The following is an 18,523-nucleotide window of genomic DNA, read 5'->3' on the forward strand; positions in this document are numbered from 1 at the left end:
TCACTGCATTAGGATAGAGTGCGACATGCTAGAAAATTTAAATACTTTTATAGATTTTCTTTCTTTGGCCCTGATTTCTTAGTAGCAATTACTAGTCTGAAAACATCTGCAGAATGCAGACTGCAGCAAATTGCGGATGGCAGAAGAATGCAAATCAGTGTGGACATTGACCTGGCATGTATGTGGAAATGATACTGCATTAGGAAGCTAGGGTAGTATGAGGTAGTCCTTTTACCTGCTTCTCTATCTTATGAGTTCCCTCAGATAGCAAGAAGTGTGTAGGGTTCAGACCACAGGAATTTGCATTGGGAGCTCTGCAGTGTATGCAGAGAGCCTTTGCAAGACAGAAACTGCAGAAAGAGAAGATAGTGAAGCTGCTGATAGCTGGGGGATCCTTTAATTCCCTCAGATTGAAATAAGAAATTTTAGCAGCATGAAGCACTGAGAAATTTGTTAGCATCCCACCCCTCCCCACAAGGAAATGCCTTATTTGCTTATTACAGAATTCTATAGTAAGAATTGCATTTACCCTGGAAGGTGATGGGCTATGCCTGTGTTGTGATTTTCAGGGCATTGACTCCATGTGTTCTAAAACTGGAAGGCTGAGGGACCATGCCAGAAGCAAACAAATCTATGTTCTTGAGAATCACACAGAGTACATGTCCTGTGTGTGAAGTGAAGTTCTGGATTCAACATGGTTTGTAGGCCACATGTCATTGTCTATCCTCAATGGGACTGCTTTTGAGGCAAAGGGAGGAAAATTCTTCTCACTGCTAAATTTAAAAAAATTGGACTTAAAGAAAGCAAAATATAGTAGGGTAACATGTGCATGCTAAGCACATGTAACACCTTAAGCAGGAATCAGATGTCCTGGAGCTCTGGGTTCTGATGCAGAGTTGATTGGTTGAAAACCTTGAAACATAACAGTGGAGAAGGAATATAATTAAAACTGGAGAAATTATAAGCAGATATGGAACAGGTGAATTTGAACTTGTGACTAAACTCCAGGATCCTCGAACTGAGATACTTATTTAAACTGTAAAAAGTTAGGCAGCATAGTGAAGAATGCTGGAGTCAGGTGATGTTGTTTTGAATCTCAGTTCCCACCCTTATTAGCCATAAGACCATAGGCAGCCAACACTTCATTTCTTCTTTACCTCTGAACTTCTTGTATTCTGGCTTCCAGCCTTACCACTGAATGGAAATGGTTCTATCCAAAGCTCCCAATGATCTCCTAATTTCTAAATATGATGACATTTTCTTGGTCTTCATGCTCTTTCACCCCTCTAAAGCATTGGATCTCTTTGTCCTCCTGTATCTGCTCTCCTCCTTGGATTTTCATGACACTTCTTTCTCCTGGTTGCCTTCTAAGTCTCTTTCACTGTATTATCTTCCATGACCTATCCCCTAACCATAGATTCTCCCCAAGGTTCCAACCTGGGACCTCTTCTCTCTCCATCTCTCCATCTTACTTTTCCACAGGTATCCCCAGTTCTTAGCAGAGTGCTTTGTACATACTAAGTGCTTAATAAATGCTTCCATTCATTCAAATCAACTCTCTAAGACTAATTTATAGACTAAGTGCTGACTGGCATTAACAGATGGAGTTTTCTCCTAAGGAATCTCCTATACCAATTAAATCACAGGCCCAGTTTAAAAAGATTTTTTTCCCACTTCTCTCATAGACTTGTGAAGAAAGCACTTTATCAAACTTAAAGCCCTATGTAAAGGTGAGGTTTTATTTTTTAATTATTACCACCTTAGAGATGGTAAGTGTATAGAACCTGTAAGTCCCAAAATGTGGCCAAGTCTGAAAGTATGATTAAGTTCAGTAAGGGTTTAAATAAATCCATGCATAATAAATATACTAAGGGCCAGAAAAGGGAAGGCAATCAATCATTCAGTCAATCAACTTGCCTTCATCAAGCTTATACCACATGCCAAAAAACTGTGCTAGGGGCTACTAAGTTAGGGATGCCTCCTTATTGGGCAGTTCTTGGTGCATCTGTCCCAGAGAGATTCCTGGTCTGCTTTGGCCATTGAGATGACCCTGAAACCATTAGGGTTTCTAATCTTCCTTGGGCTCACTGCTAAACCCTGTGCCCAGAGGCAGGGCTTTCTGGAACAAGATTAGACATTGCTAATTATCAGTGGGAGAGGATGAGGGATGTTCTTCCTTCCATCCCTCCCCCCTCTTTTTTGAATGCAGCTGCAACATTGAGATTATGTGCTAGAAGTATGGAGATACTGACAGGCAAAGGACTGGAGCCATTTGGAGTCTTCCACATGTTTGGCAGGCACTGAAATATCAGAAGTTCAGAGGAGACTGGGGGAGGAGAAGCATTCTAAATGTGCTTCCTTCGCAGAATGTAAATAGTAAAGAATCAACATATCCAAAGGGGTTTATTACCTTCTCCCCTAAACTCACTCCTTCTTTGGACTTTACTCATTCTTTCTGTGGTGCCACCATTTCCTCTAGCTTCCATGTTAAAACCTTGGTGTTATCTTTGACTCTTTCCTCTCTCTCATTTCTTATATTCATTTCAGGTCCTACTGATCCAACCTCTAGTCCAGAATTTCTCTTGCATCTGTCCCTCTCCATTGTCATCATCATAGTACTAATTCTCATTAGGAATGTATGAGGTGTTCATGGAGGACTAGCACCTCTGGTGTGAGGGCTTGCTGAGCCCTTTTCAGGGCTGCTTATCCACCTTTGGTGTCCACCTTCCACCAAACTTACATCTATAGCGTTTGCAGAGGCCACACCCTAATAAAAATAGTCTCACCAGATGGGCTAAACCAGGTTGAGGGTAACCAACAGGTCTCAAACCTATTGATGAGTTAGGGGGATGTCCACTTCAAGCACCTGAAGACTTCTGCTGGTAGAATGGGTGGATGAGAACAATTTGTTCCAATGCCCATGAAGACGGTTGAAGTAGGTGTTGTGGAGCACTTAATTTGGTCAGACATCAAAGATGCTAAGGTCACCTACTGCATCCCAGGCCGTTGCCTATCATCTTGACCTTTGTTTCCCTACTGGATTTTGATGACTGTGGAAGAGAGAGTGAGGTTGATGACTTGGTGCAACTCTGCTTCACTTAAATAACATTCACGCAAGTCAACATATCACCCCCTGATGTCATTGGTCTTCTTCCAAACAAAGGATGAACAATGAGTTCTCATTAACACCTGTGTAGTTTATTGTGATATCCTCCCAACAGATCTTCTCACTTCTATTTTCTTCTTTCCATAACCCACACTTTGTACTGTTTCCAAACTTATCTTCCTTATGCATAGATCTGGTCATGTTACTCTGCTGAAAAATGTGTAGGCAGCTAGGTGGTAAGGTGGATAGATTGTAGGAGCTAAGTTTGAATCCTGCCTCAGGTACTTACTTCCTATATGATCCTGGGCCAGTCACTTCATCTTTCCCTGACTCAATTTCCCCATTTGTAAAATAAGTATAATGATAGCACTTCCCTCACAGGGTTGTACTGGGAATTGAATGACTTAACATTTATAAAGTGCTTTATAAAATTTAAAGTGCTACATAAATGCTAGCTATTATTTACAATAGTGGTCTACTGAATAAATTAATAATATTTGCCTTATATTGAGAGTCTTCCACAATCTAACACCTTAATCTTTAAAATACATATCATATTCCTCTCCTCTATACAAAATACACTCCAGCCAACTGGATTATTATTTTTCATTTGAGCATATCCTATACTTTCCCACCTCTATGCCTTATTCATACTGTTCCCTAAGACTATGTCCAGCTTGCCCCTCTTTAGTTGGTAAATTACGACCTACCCAAGATCAAATCCCCTCTCCTGACTCGAGCCTTCTTTAATGTTCCCTGGTGGTAATAAATGACATTTCCCCCTTCAGATCTCACATAATATTTTATTTTGTATTTCTCTGTTGTGAATTACAATTATTATTATAGTCCTAGTATTTCATGCTGCTGTTCATTTTCAGTCATGTCCAACTCTTCATGACCCCATTTAGGGTTTTCTTGGCAAAGATACTGGAGTGGTTTGCCCTTTCCTTCTCTAGCTCATTTTATAGATGAGGAAACTGAGACAAACAGGGTGTTAAGTGACTTACCCAGCATCACACTGCTAGTAAGTGTCTGAAGCCATGTTTGAACTCAGTTCTCCCTGACTCTAGGCCAAGTGCTTTGTCTGCTGTGCATCTTATAGTTATCCATAAATGCGCCTTTCCCTGTCCTCACTATCACCCCCCACCCTGGACTGTCAGAAGGGGTTCTGTCTTAAAGGCAGGGGTTCTATCTTACCTAAACCTATTGCCTAATACAATTCTTTGTACATAACAAATGTTTATTGAATTTCTTTGTTCTTGAGGTTATAGAATTGAATATTGTCTATGAATGTGGTTACCATCAGCTCTTAATTTTCAAGTTTTACCTTTCTACTTTCTGTTTTTTACCTGTGGTTTATCTGTAGTTACGTTCCCTTTGACACCTCTGATCAGTAGTTGGTATGTACTGAGAGATTACAAATCTATTTTATTTTTAAATTTTAAAAATTCATTTTATTGATTTTTTTGTGTTATCTATATATTTTCAATATATTCTCTCCTTTTCTTGCTATTCTTTCTCCTCCTTTTCTTCCTGTTCTTCCTCCTTCTTCTCTTCCTTCTTCTTCCAGATAGACATTCCTTATAACAAAGAAGTAAATTTATTTTAATATTAGTCTAAAGCAAATTTGATTATTAGAGACAAAAGAACAGCTGTCAAATCATAATTCATTATCTATTCATTTGTGTTACCCATTCTCATATCCTCTGTTAATTAACCAACTAATTAACAATGATTTCTTAAGTGACTGCCCTGTGCTCAGAACTATGCTCTGTGTGTGTTTGTGTGTGTGTATATGTGTGTGTGTGTGAGAATGGTGATACAAAAGATGTATATGTATATACATATGCATATATATACATACATACACACACACACACACACACATATATATGGAGAGAGAGAGAGAGAGAGAGAGAGAGAGAGAGAGAGAGAGAGAGAGAGAGAGAGAGAGTCTTTGGTCTTATAGGAGCCAACCAGTTGGGGAAACTTGAAGCCTTTCAAAACTACTTGAGTGCTAAAAAGTGTGGTAGTAAGGTGGTATAGGTAAAGAGCTCTTCAGACTTTAAAGTACTAAATAAATACTACTATGATGGTGATGATAATTGTTGTTAGACACTTCCTAATTATTTCAGCTATAAGTATCTCTCATTTGTTTATATTTCTTGTGTGTGTGTGTGTGTGTGTGTGTGTGTGTGGTGTGTAATATTTTCTTAATTGTATGCATGCCATTCCTTCTAGTAGAATGTAAGCTCATTAAGGGCAAGCACTTTGTACTCCTAGCACACAAGCACAATGCTTGGACCATAGTAAGAGCAAATAAATGACGATTAAATTGAAATGAATCCTGATTAAATGCATCAGGCCTTTAGGGAGAGATCATTATATACTGAAGTTGTTGGGGATAATGAGATAGAGAGGTCATAGAATAAACATTAAAATGGATGGCCTTATATAGAAAGGCACAGTAAAGGGAATCAAGGTTTTCCCCTCCTTTGGGATACCACCAGTTAAAAGACTGTATTTAGGGCTTTGGCTAAGCAAAAGTCATGGGGAAGATGCATCAAAACACAAATGGATATGAGGCTAATTGCATCTGTGTTGTCATTTGGAGGCTTTGGGTTGGAGTGAGTAGGATGTGGATTACAGGGACCAGAGTTTATTTGGACTAATCTAGGAAAGCATCATGAAGGAAGTCAGTTGAGCAGTGTTTTTTAGGAAGGGAGGGGGATGTGAAGAACTTTTCTTAGCAAAGGCATGTGTTGGATGAATGTTGGGTGGGTGGGGTCAGCTAAGCACAGGTGTTTATACAGCCCTCAAGATGAAGAAACAGAGCAGTTTACAATGATAGGTCTTGTTGAAAATAGACTGGGACAATAATCAACGTCAGAACTACACGTGGACACAAAATGGGAAAGGTGGTGAGTCAAGTGCTGGAATCTGCAGCCACACTCATACACGTGGATGTACCATCTACAGAGACATTGTTGACAAAAAGGACAGTGAGGGGCAAGGAGATTGACAAAGAGGGAGGGAGGGAGGGAGGAAAAGAAGGAGGAAGGGAAGGATAGAAAGAGAGAGATAGAGAGAGATAGAGACAGAGAGACAGAGACAAACAGAGGCAGAGACAGAAAGACAGGGAGAGACAAAGAGATAGACAGAGATAGAGAGAGATAGAGACAGAGACAGAGACAGAGATGGAGAGAAACAGACACAGAGAAAGAAGAGGAGACAGAGACAGACAGACAAACAGACTAAGAGACAAAAACGGAAACAGAGATAGAAGGACAGAGATAGGTATGGGGCAGAGACATAGAGAGAAGGAGTCAGTGCCAGGGACAGAGAGAAATAGAGAAAATGTCTTTGGATACCTTGGACTGTGCAAACTGGAGAGTAGAAGGCTGTTTTCTCCCTTTTCTTTTAAGCAAATTCCTTTCTAGCTATTCCTGAAGAAACACATTCTTCTGACCCTAAGATCCTTAAGCTCATGAAACTCTTACTGTGGTTTTGCTGACATTAGAAAAGAGAGTCGCATTCTGAGAGATCATCTCCTTAGTTGGGAAGACAGAGGGTATCTCCCCTTAAGAAGTGCTGCAAGAGGAAGTTGATGAGAGGCTTCTCAAGTCTCGGCAGACTAGACTGAAGATTATTTCTGAGCTAGAAAGAGTTGCTTGACTCTGTTCTATTCTCTCACATTTCATTTGCTTCCTTCTGCTGAAATGCTCCGGAGGTGGCAGCATTGATGAGCCTTCTTCCTATCACTGTGCCTGGAGAAATTAGCTTCAGCAGCATTCTTTTAAGTCTGTAGTTTCCTTCTCTTTTTTATTTAAAAAACAAAACAAAACAAAACTTCACCTTATAATGTGTGTGAGTGTGTGTGTGTGTGTGTGTGTGTGTGTGTGCATGTGTGTATTAAACATCAAGAGCTTGAACGTAATGGAATCATAGCAGGAAATCACGGTATGTCAGAGCCAGAAGGGATTTTGAAGAGGGAACCCACTCATTTGACATATGGGGAAAATGTGATACAGAGGGAGTGAGTGCCATGTTCAAGTATGTGGTGAGTTAATGGCATTGCCAGGATTAGAAGTTGGGACTCAATTCTCAGTACAGGAATCTTTCCATTGCATTACTGCTTCCCCTCTTTTCTAGGTTTGCCTACTTTGAGGCTCTGCTAGAACCAAGTTGAGATTTCCCCAAAGGTGAGCAATGAGTGGGGTACAGAAGGAAAAGGTAACAGGAAGGGGACTCTGCCCTTTGAAAGAGACATGAACAGGACTTTGAGCCCTTGAACTCAACTGACCAGAGGCTTGACAATACAATGAAGTAATAGTGGTCACAAGACTCAGAATGCTGGTATGGATATGGGATCCTGGGCTAGGCATTCACTTCTCTGGCCCTCAGTTTTCTTTCTGTAAAATGTGAGGATTGTACCATCAGGGTTTCTTAACTTTTTTTTGTGATGTGGACTCCTTTGGCAGTTTGATGAAGCCTATGGACCCCTTCTCAGAACAATGTTTTGAAATGCATAAAATAAAGTAGATAGGATTACAAAGGACACTATATTGAAATATAGTTATCAAAATATAAAATAAAAAAAGTTAATGGGTCCCAGATCATGTCCAAGTTTCCTTTTAAGGATGAACTCCAAGGTCCTATGATTCCATTCATTCATCATGATACCATGGCTTCTTGTGATGGATAGAAAACTTTGGTTTATGCCAGGTAGTCTTACAGGATCATACACAATGCTGAAGGGTAACTTGGAGTCCACCAAGTCTAACTCCTCATTTTATAAGTGAGGAAATTGAGACCAAGAGAGGTGAAATTACTTGTCTAGGCTCATACAACTAGTGAATGTCTGAGGCAACATTTGAACCCAGGTCTTCCTGGTTCCAAGTCTAGCACCCCATCTATTATGCCACACAGCTACCTTTCATGGCTTATGCCAGCCTATAAGTATACACAGCCTATAGCTGTGCATAGAGCCAGGGTGCCCATGCTGTGTGCATACCTATGCTATCCATCCTAGGTCTTCATGAGAGTATCCATTGCCAAGGAAATAGGTCCCCTACTTGTGATAGGATGAGAAGGAACACAAATCTGATGCTTTTGAGGCATGTAGTTGATAAGTTTCAAAGGATGGAGTTTAATTTATTAAAGTTTATATAAAATGCAATAAAACAGAGTTTGTGGTGCAGGGGGAAATGCTGAGTTTATTATTGGGGGATCCAAGGTCAACTACTGTCTCTATTTGTTATTTATTGTTTGTATGATGTCAAAGAAATCATTTAACTCCTCTGGGCCTCAGTTTTTTTATCTGTTAAATGAAGAAATTGGACCAGTGGTCTCTGAGGTTCCTTTAAATATTTGGTTCTTTGGGAATCCTTGGTTATTGAGTTGTTTGTGTTTTGATAAGAAAATCATAGAAATAAAATTTCTGCTATAGAAAGAGTACTGAATTTGGAATTAGAGGACCTTGGTTCAAATTCCTGCCCTTCTACTTAAACCAACTGTGACCTTGGGCGAGTCAAATTCTCTGGGCCACAGATTCCTCATCATTAAAATGAAGTTTTGAACTAGACACTCTCTAAATTTCTCTATTGATCACTGCATAAGACTGCAGACACTTGGTTTAAATTACCAACTGGGTCAATGCACTGCATAATTATATGTGTAATTAATTTTTGCTTATCAAAGCTGAATTCTCTTCTAGTAACACAATTACTGTGCTCGGGCTCAGGCAGGCTGGGGGTTGGGGACTCATGTGAGATGAAGCATCATAAATACTAGAGACTCATTAATTCCCTCCCAGTTTTATAAAATATTAGAGCTATAGAAAGAACTTTAAAAGTATTCTGGACACAGAATTACAGAATTTTAGAACTGGAAAATTGGAAAGGACCTCTCTTTCTATGTAGTCCAACTAACAAGAAAGCTCTATCATATGTGGAAGGAATCCAGTCTTTGCTTGAAGACCTTCAAGGAGAGGGAACTTGCCACCTCTCAAGGCAGCCCATTCCACTTTTGGACAGCTCTAATTATTAGGAAGTTTGTCCTGCTACCAAACCTAAATGTGCCTCTATGCAATTTCCTTTCATTGATCCCTATTCTGACCTCTGGGGCCCAACAGAAGAAATTTAATCCCTTTTGTACATAATAGAAAACAGCTACCATGTCCCAGCCTCTCATTTCCCAAGTCTTTTCTTCAAACTAAACATCTCTAGTTCTCTCAGTAGATACCCATAAGGCTCATCACCATTCTGGATCTCCTCTTCTGGATGTCCCCTAGCTTGTCAACATTTTTAAACTGTGGCACCCAGTACTGGGCACAATATTCTAAAGGTGGTCCGACAGAGTAGAGCATGGTTATCACCTTCTTATTCCTAGAAGCTATGCCTCTTTTATAGCTCCAAATCAACAGTTCCAAATGAGCTATTTCTGGCTGCCACACCATACTTTGTTGTTGTTGTTTAGTCATTCAGTCATGTCTAATTCTTCATGACTCCATGGACCACAGCATTATAGACCCTTCTGTCCTCCACTATCTCCCTAAGTCTATCCAAGCTCATGTTTGTTGCTTCCATAGTATTATCTATCCATCTCATCCTCTGCTGTCTCTTTCTCTTTTTGCCTTCAATCTTTCCCAACATCAGGGTCTTTTCCAATGAGTCCTGTCTTCTCCATATGTGGCCAAAACATTTAAGCTTCAGCTTCAGTTTTTGTCCTTCCAATGAACAGTCTGAATTGATTTAAGTATTGACTGATTTGATCTTCTCTCTGTCCAAGGGACTCTCAAAAGTCTTCTCCAGTACTATGATCTGAAGGTATTAATTCTGTGGCACTCAGCTTTCCTCATAGTCTAGCTCTCACAGCCATACATAACTACTGAAAAAAACATAGCTTTGACTATACAGACCTTTGTCAACAAAGTGATGTCTCTGATTTTTAGTACACTTGTCCAGTATTGCCATGGTTGGTTGGTTATTGTCCTTCATTCTTGAAGAAGATCAAAATGATATCACTATGCTAGAGTCAAGTTACAGTATGTCCAACTTTGGCTGATTAGAACACTACAAGCTTGGAATGTTCTATCACAGGTCAGGCACAAGCATTTCATGTGAACATTTGGGGAGGATTCCCTAAATTTGCACATCTTGTGTTTTTTTTTTAGCTATTTCAATTATGCTTTGCTCATAGAGCCTAACGCCTTCTCTGATGTGGTCATGCCACATTGAGCAGTCCTGTGCCAGTGTCTTCCATGTCACACAATCAATTCCAAAGTTCTTAAGAGAGACCTTGAGAGTGTCCCTGTATCACTTCTTCTGACCACCATGTGAATGCTTGCCCTGTGTGAATTGTCCATAAAATAGACTTTTTGATGAGCATATGTTTTGCATTTGAACAATGTGGCCAATCCATCAGAGTTGTGCTCTCTGAATTAGAGTTGGAATGCTTGGCAGTTTAGTTCAAGAATGGACCTCAGCATCTGGTATCATATCCTGCCAGGTGATCTTCAGAATCTTCCTAAGACAATTCAAATGGAAATGATTCAGTATTGCCATAATTTTCTTTCCAAGGAGCAAGCATCTTTTAATTTTGTGGCTTCAGTCATCATCTGCAGTGATCTTTGAGCTCAAGATTATAAAATCTGATACTTCTTCCATTTCTTTCCCCTCTATTTGCCAGTAAATGATGGGAACAGTTGCTATGAGGTTAGTTTTTTTGATATTAAGCTTCAAGCCAGATTTTATACTCTTCTCTTTCAACCTTATCAGGAAGCTTCTTAATTCTTCTTCACTTTTTGCCATCAGAGTGGTATCATCTGCATAGCAGATATTGTTGACATTTCTCCCAGCAACCTTAATTCTGGCTTTTGACTGGTCCAGACTGGATTTTGCACAATGTACATTGCATATAAATTAAATGAGGTGATAAAATACACCCTTGTCATATATCTTTTCTGATCTTAAACCAATCAATTGTTCCATGTTCAGTCTTAACAATTACTTCTTGACCCACATATGGGTTTCTCAAGAGATACAAATAAGGTGATCTGATACTCCCATCTCTTTGAGGGCCTGCCACATTTTGTCATGCTCCACACAATGACTTTAGTGCAGCTAGTGAAGCAGAGGTAGATTTTTTTTCCTGGAACTCCTTTGCTTTCTCCATAATCCAGCAAATGTTGGCAATTTGGTCTCTAGTTCCTTTGCTTCTTCAAAAACCAGTCTGCTCTTTTGTTTAAATTCTTAGTTCATATATGGTGGACATCTGGCTTGTAGAATCATAAGCATAATCTTGCTGGTATGTGAAATAGTGTGATTGTTTGGTAATTGGAACATTACTTGGAATTGTCCTTCTTTTGGATTGGGATGTTAACTGATCTTTTCCATTCCATTGGCCACTAAGTTTTCCAAATTTTCTGGAGGTACAGCACTTTAAAAGAATAATATTTCAGGATTTTAAATACCTCAGTTGAAACTCTTTCACCTTCACTAGCCTCATTGTTAGCAGTGCTTCCTAAGCCTCACTTGACTTCATTCTCTAGGATGTCTGGCTTTAGATCACTAACCACACCATTGTGGTTATTGGTAATGTTATCATCTTTCTTGTGTAGTTCTTTTGTGCATTCTTGTCACCTTTTCTTAATCTCTTCTACTTCTGTTAAGTCCTTAAGATTCTGTCTTTTATCATGCCCATTTTTGTATGAAACATTCCCTCATTATCTCAAAGGTTTTTTTTTTTGTTTTTGTTTTTGTTTTTTTGGTTAGGCAATAGGGTTATGTGACTTGCCCAGGGTCACATGACTAACAAGTATTATGTGTCTGAGGCTACATTTGAACTCAGATCCTCCTGAATCCAGGGCCAGTGCTCTATCAACTGCGCCACCTAGCTGCCCCTCAAAGGTTTTTGAAGAGCTAGCTTGCCATTCCCATTCTATTGTTTTCCTCTATTTCTTTGCATTGCCTATTTATGAAAACCTTCATATCTCTCCTTGCTAATTTTTGGAATTCTGCATTCTGTTGGGTAGATCTTTGCCTTTCTCCTTTACCTTTTGCTTTCCTTTTTTTCCCCCTCAGTCATTTGTAAAGCCTCACCAGACAGCCATTTTACTTTCTTACTCTTCTTTTTCTTTGGGATTTTTTTTGTTGTTGTTGCTGCTGCGTTTTGTACAATGAATCTCTGTCCATAGTTTTTCAGGAACTCTATCTATGAGATCTAATCCCTTAAATCATATCCATCACTTCCACTTCATATTCATAAGGGATGTTAGTTAGGTCATACCTTTGTTGTCTGATGGTTTTTCCTACTTTTTTTAATTTAAGTCTGACTTTTCCAATAAAAAGTTAATAATCTGAGCCACATTCAGCTCCAGGTCTTCTTTTAACTAGCTACATATAGCTTCTACATCTTTGATTGCAAAGCATATAATCATTCTAATTTCTATACTGATCAACAGGTGATGCCCATGTGTAGAGTCATCTTTTGGGTTTGGGTGTTCACTATGACCAGCAAATTATCTTGACAAAACTCTATCAGTCTCTGCCCTGCTTCATTTTGTACTCCAAGACCCAATTTGCCTGTTATTCTAATTATCTTTTTAATTCCAGCTTTAGCATTCCATGATGCTAAATCCCCTATGATGAATATGACATTTTTTTGGTGTTATTTCTAGATGTTGTAGGTCTTCATAGAACTGAGCAACATTAGCATTTTCTGCATCAATAGTTGGATCATTGATTTGTATTATTGTGAAGTTGAATGGTTTGCATTTGATTTGAATAGATATCATTCTGTTAAAGTTTAATCTTTCCATCTCTTGTTTGAACACATCCAGCTTATCTTTATAGCATAAGACTTTCCTATTGTCACCGGACACACTCACAGCTTCCTTTCAGTTTTGGCCTGGCAGCTTCATTAGCTCTGGAGCTACTTGTGGTTGTCCTCTGCTCTTCCCCAGTAGTGTGTTAGACACCTTCCAACATGAGGGGATCGTCTTCTATTGTCAAAACTTTTATCATTTTAATATTGCACATGGGGTTTTTTTTTGGGCAAAGATACTGGAGTGGTTTGATATTTCATCTCCAGGGGGTTGCCTTTTGTCAGAACTCTCCACTACGTCAGGCACCAGCTTGGCTTTCTAGAAACTTCATGGAGGCATTGATTGAAGATCATTAGTCCACGGGTTGGACACAATATGTGTCCTTTGAGTCACCACAGAACTGTGTTGAGCCTGACTGACTATCCTGGACAACATGGGTCCCAGAAATAATGGGCCTGCCAGAGGTTCTGGCAATTGGGGGAAGAGTTGCTTACCAGGACCAGAACAAACTGGCCTAGATCTGCTTCAGCAACATCTCTGCCTTCAAAGTGGTTATGGATGCTATTAGAACCAGCCCTTGGGCCAAAAGGAATGGGCAAAATGATTCAAGATGGAAAAGGTGATGTGACCATTCCCAAAGATGATGCTACAATTTTGAAACAAATGCAGGTCTTGCATCCGGTGGCCAGGATGTTGATGGTGTTCTCTAGAGCACAAGATATTGGTGATCTGGTGATGGTAACACATCTGTTGTTATCATTTCTGGATCTCTTTTGGATTCCTGTACCAAACTTCTTCAAAAAGGGATTCACCTAACCATCATTTCAGAATCATTCCAAAAACATTTGGTTAGAGGTGTTAAAATCTTAACTAAAATGGCACAGGCAGTAGAACCGACAGAGAAACATTGCTAAATAGTGTGACCACTTCACTAAACTCAAAGGTTGTTTCTCAGTACTCAAACCTGCTTTCTCCAATGAGTATAGATGCCGTGATGAAGGTGATTGACCCGACAACAGCTACTAGTATAGATCTTTGAGACATTAAAATAGTTAAGAATCTCTGAGGGACAATTGATGACTATGAACTGGTGGAAATATTGGTCGTAACTCAGAACATGACAAATACTGGTATAACCAGAGTTAAGAAAGCTATGATTTGTCTTATTCAGTTTTGTTTATCTGCTCCTTAAACAGATATAGATAATCAAATTGTAGCTATGCTCAAATGGACAGAGTATTGCAAGAAGAGAGAGCTTGTAGTCTCAATTTAGTGAAGCAAATTAAGAAATCTAGATGCAATATGCTTTTCATACAGAAATCTATTCTAAGGGATGCTTTTAGTGATCTTGCATTACATTTCCTAAACAAAATGAAGATTATGGTGGTTAAGGATATGGAAAGAGAAGACGTTGAATTTATTTGTAAGATTATTGGAACCAAACCAGTTGCCCATATTGACCAGTTCACTCCTGAAATGCTTGCCTGTGCCAAACTAGCAGAGGAGGTCAACTTAAATGGTTCTAGCAAATTGCTTAAAATTACAGGTTGTGCAGGACCTGAAAGTTACTGTTGTTCATGTATCTAACAAATTGGTGATTGAAGAAGCCAAGCATTCAATTCATGATGCTTTATGTGTTATTCGCTATTTAGTAAAAAGAGAGAGAGAGAGAGAGAGAGAGAGAGAGAGAGAGAGAGAGAGAGAGCATTGTTTGCAGGAGGTGGTGTTCCACAGATAGAGTTGGCCTTGTGTTTTACTGAATATTCATGCACTTTGAGTGGGATGGAGTCATACTGTGTCCATGCTTTTGCAGATGCTATGGAAGTCATTTCATCTACTCTGGCTGAAAATTCAGGCCTTAATCCCATTTCTACTGTAACAGAGTTAAGAAATCAGCATGCACAGGGAGAGACCATTGCAGGGATTAATGTTTGAAAGGGTAGAATTTCCAACATTTTGGGGGAGCTAGTAGTTCAGACTTTGTTAATGTCAGTCAGTGCTCTGACCCTAGATGCTGAAACAGTTCGAAGCATTCTCAAGATTGATGATGTGATGAATACTTGGTAATCTTGTTGGCATACTGCATCTGTCTGGTACAGACATATATTGTGTAGCTGTGGTGGAAGAGTGTTGCCCTGTGGAATACTTACTTATTTGGAAGACTTTATTTTCAGAGTTCTTATACCTGGGATTCCAGTTGTCATCCATTTGAAAACTGTCAATACAATCTAATAAAAAAAAGTAAATATATTTTTTAAAAGAACTCTCCACTATGACCTGTCCATCTTGGATAACCCTGCATGGCATAGTTCATAGTTTCATTCAGCTACACAAGCCCCTTTGCCATGACAAGGCAGTGATCCAGGAGGGCCCACGCTGTACAGCTGACCCCAAATGAGTTTCCAGTCTACTGAAACCTCCAGGTCATTTTTAGGGAAAAAATTAGCTATACTTCGTTTTTCCTACAGAGGGGAAAACTGAGCCACAGAGAAGTAAAACTGCTTTTTCTCAAACCATTCATCCAGGTACTGTCAGTGTCCAGACTAGAAGCTAAGTGTCTTGACTTCTGGGCTTCTTTCCACTACACTCCTCTATTTACCTGTAGAGTGTCTATGTGGTATGATGAGCTAAGGGATTAGAAAAAGAATCTTGTCCTATAGACCAAAAGAGACCAGTGGTCTCATTAGTGTGTCTGCATGAGTTGATATTTCTAGGGGGGATATAGAAACCTCTTGTACAATAACCATAACAATCATCATTTTGAAACAGATGCAAGAAAATTTTAATCAACAACCAATGACATCAGCTGAGTAAATAAATCAGAGTTTTCTTCTCGCATCCTGACTCTCAGTATTGGAGAGCCTTCCCTTGCCATCCTCCCCTTCCTTTCCCCAATATCGGTGAAATAATGTGAACAACTATTCACCTCCTTCCACTTGGGTGGTTAGGGCCTTTTGGCTCCCTCTATTCCAGATCTCTGGATGAAGCTATAATGTGGATTATGCACATCTCAGTTTTATCTTGCATACAGAGGTCCTCAGCAGTTTTGGAGAAGGGAAGATAAGCTTGACGATCAGAGTTCCAGCCCAGAGACTATTCTCTTTCTGATCAAATGGGACATGACTTTACAGAACAGTGTTCCTGAAAATAATCTGATTCAGTCTCTTGGACAGTGGAATTTTTCTTCTTCACCCTGTTAATCTCTGCTCTTATCCCCAGGAGGCAGGAGGGCTTCATGAAAACATCTGTCTCTGCCACTGCCCCAGCCTAACTCCCTAAGTTCTTTTTACCAGTTTTCTTTGATTGCTGTATTAGACTTTAGGCACCAGGAAGAAAGTAATGCCTCCTGGGCTGCTTTCTGACTTCTTATCTCTCTTTTAAGGCAGGTGAGACAAGAGGTCCCTGTTATCTGAATTTCATAGAGTTGGCTTGTGGGCAGGGACCAGATTCATTCATTCATTCATTCATTCATTTATTCATTCATTTAGTACCTTATTGAATGCCATTGTGCTAGGTGCGGGGAAAACAAGACATAAATAAAAGTATCCCTGTCCTCCAGGAGGACAATTTTCTATTGGGAAGAAGCAACAAATGCACAGAAAAGTGTATAAAAAATACATAGAGTAAATATAAAACAAGCACTGGAACAGGGACTAGTATTTGGGGCATAAGCCTAGGCTTCATGTAGGAGGTGGCAGTTTAGTGAATCCTTGAGGCAAGTGAAGGGTTCTACAAAATAGAGATAAGGAAGAGAATATATTCCAAGCAGGGTTGACATCCTGGGCATACTGGGAATGGAATGGCATGTATGGGAAACAGCAGGAAGGCAGGTTTGGCTGTATGGCATTTATGAGTGGAAGTCAAATGAATTAAGTCTGGGAAGATCAGTTGAAGCTCAAGCTTATTTCCTTTTACCTATGTTATAGGAAAAAGAACTGGGACCCAGGAGGCCTAAGTTTTAATTCTGGCTTCAACATGGTGGGCAACTAAGTGGTGCAGTGGACAGAATACTGGCCCTGGAGTCAGGAGGATCTGAGTTCAAATCTGACCTCAGACACTGACTAGCTGTGTGATTCTGGGCAAATCACTTAATCTCTATTTACCTCTGTTTCCTCATCTGTAAAATGAGCTGCAGAAGGAAATGTTAAACCACTCCAGTATCTTTGCCAATAAAACCTCAAATAGGGTCTTGAAGAGTCAGACAAAACTAAAAAATGATTGAAGTGAACAACACTTAGTACCTGTTTAATCTTAGGTCAGTCATGTCACTATTCTGGGGCTTGATTGCCTCACTTATCAAAAGTGAATAATAATACTTTGCCTATCAGGAGGCATCTGGCTACATGAAATGATTTTTTGTGCTCCCTTTGAATCTGTAAAATTCATTAAGTAGAAGACAATCAATCAGTGAAACTCTAGAACACATCTGAAATAATTTATTCAGTTCTGGGCTCCACACTTTAGAGAGGGCATCAGCAAATGGGACACACTGTCTTTCAGAAGTAGTGGGGCCTAGTGGAATGAAGATTAGGCCAGGAGTCAGAAAATCTGAGCTGTAGTCTGGGATCTGCCACTTTCTTCTGGTGTGACTTGGGGCAAGTTGTTTAACCAAGACCTCAGTTTACTCCTTTGCCAAATGAAAATATTAATTCCTGCCCTTACTACATAACTCATAGAGGAGCTGTGAGAGAGTCAAATAAGACAATAACATGAAAGCATTTTTAAAAATTTATTTTTTAGTTTTCAACATTCACTTCCCCAAGATTTTGCGTTTCAAATTTTCTTCCCATCTCATCCCTCCCCCCACCCCAAGATGGCATGCATTCTGTATACCCTTTCCCCTAATCTACCCTCCCTTCTATCTCTCCCCTCCTTCTCTTTTCCCCTACCTCTTCTATTTTCTTGTAGGGCAGGATATATGTTAATACCCCATTTCCTGTATTTCTTATTTCCCAGTTGCATGTAAAAATAATTTTTTTTAACATGTGTTTTTAAAACTTTGGGTTACAAATTTTCTCCCTTCCTCCCTCCCCACCCACTCTCATTGAAATGGCAAGCAACTCGATACAGGTTATACATGTCTAGTCATATAAAATACTTCCATAGTAGTCATGTAAAAAACTAAGTATATTTCCCTTCATCCTATCCTACCCCCATTTATTCTATTCTCTCTTTTGACCCTGTCCCTCCTCAGAAGTGTTTGCTTCTGATTATCCCCTCCTCCAATCTGCCCTTCCCTCTATCATTCCCCTGCTCTCTTGTCCCCTTCCCCCCTTATTTTCCTGCAGGGTAGGTTAGATTTCCATACCCAATTGTGTATGTTATTCCCTCTTTAAGCCAAATGCTATAAGAATAAGATTCATTCATTCCCTCTCACCTTCCCCCATTTTCCTTCCACTGTAAAAGTCTTTTCTTATCTGTTTCATGTGAGATAATTTACCCCATTCTACCTCCCCCTTTCTCCTTATCCCAGTATAATCCTCTCTCACCACTTAATTTTATTTTCCAGATATCATCCCTTCATCTTCAACTCACCCTGTGCCCTCTATCTATCTATCTATCTATCTATCTATCTATCTATCTATCTATCT

At 39.6% G+C, this 18,523-nt stretch overlaps 1 protein-coding gene and 1 pseudogene across 1 annotated transcript in view; both read left to right on the forward strand.

Annotated features, from left to right (window-relative positions):
* Positions 1 to 18,523, forward strand: part of GRIN2A (glutamate ionotropic receptor NMDA type subunit 2A) — a 466,205-nt gene that overhangs the window by 150,073 nt on the left and 297,609 nt on the right. The window lies entirely within an intron of this gene.
* Positions 13,366 to 16,203, forward strand: LOC114025665 (annotated as a pseudogene).

This window comes from Vombatus ursinus, unplaced genomic scaffold, assembly GCF_900497805.2.
Source record: "Vombatus ursinus unplaced genomic scaffold, bare-nosed wombat genome assembly UNPS02014832.1, whole genome shotgun sequence".
NCBI lineage: Eukaryota > Metazoa > Chordata > Mammalia > Diprotodontia > Vombatidae > Vombatus > Vombatus ursinus.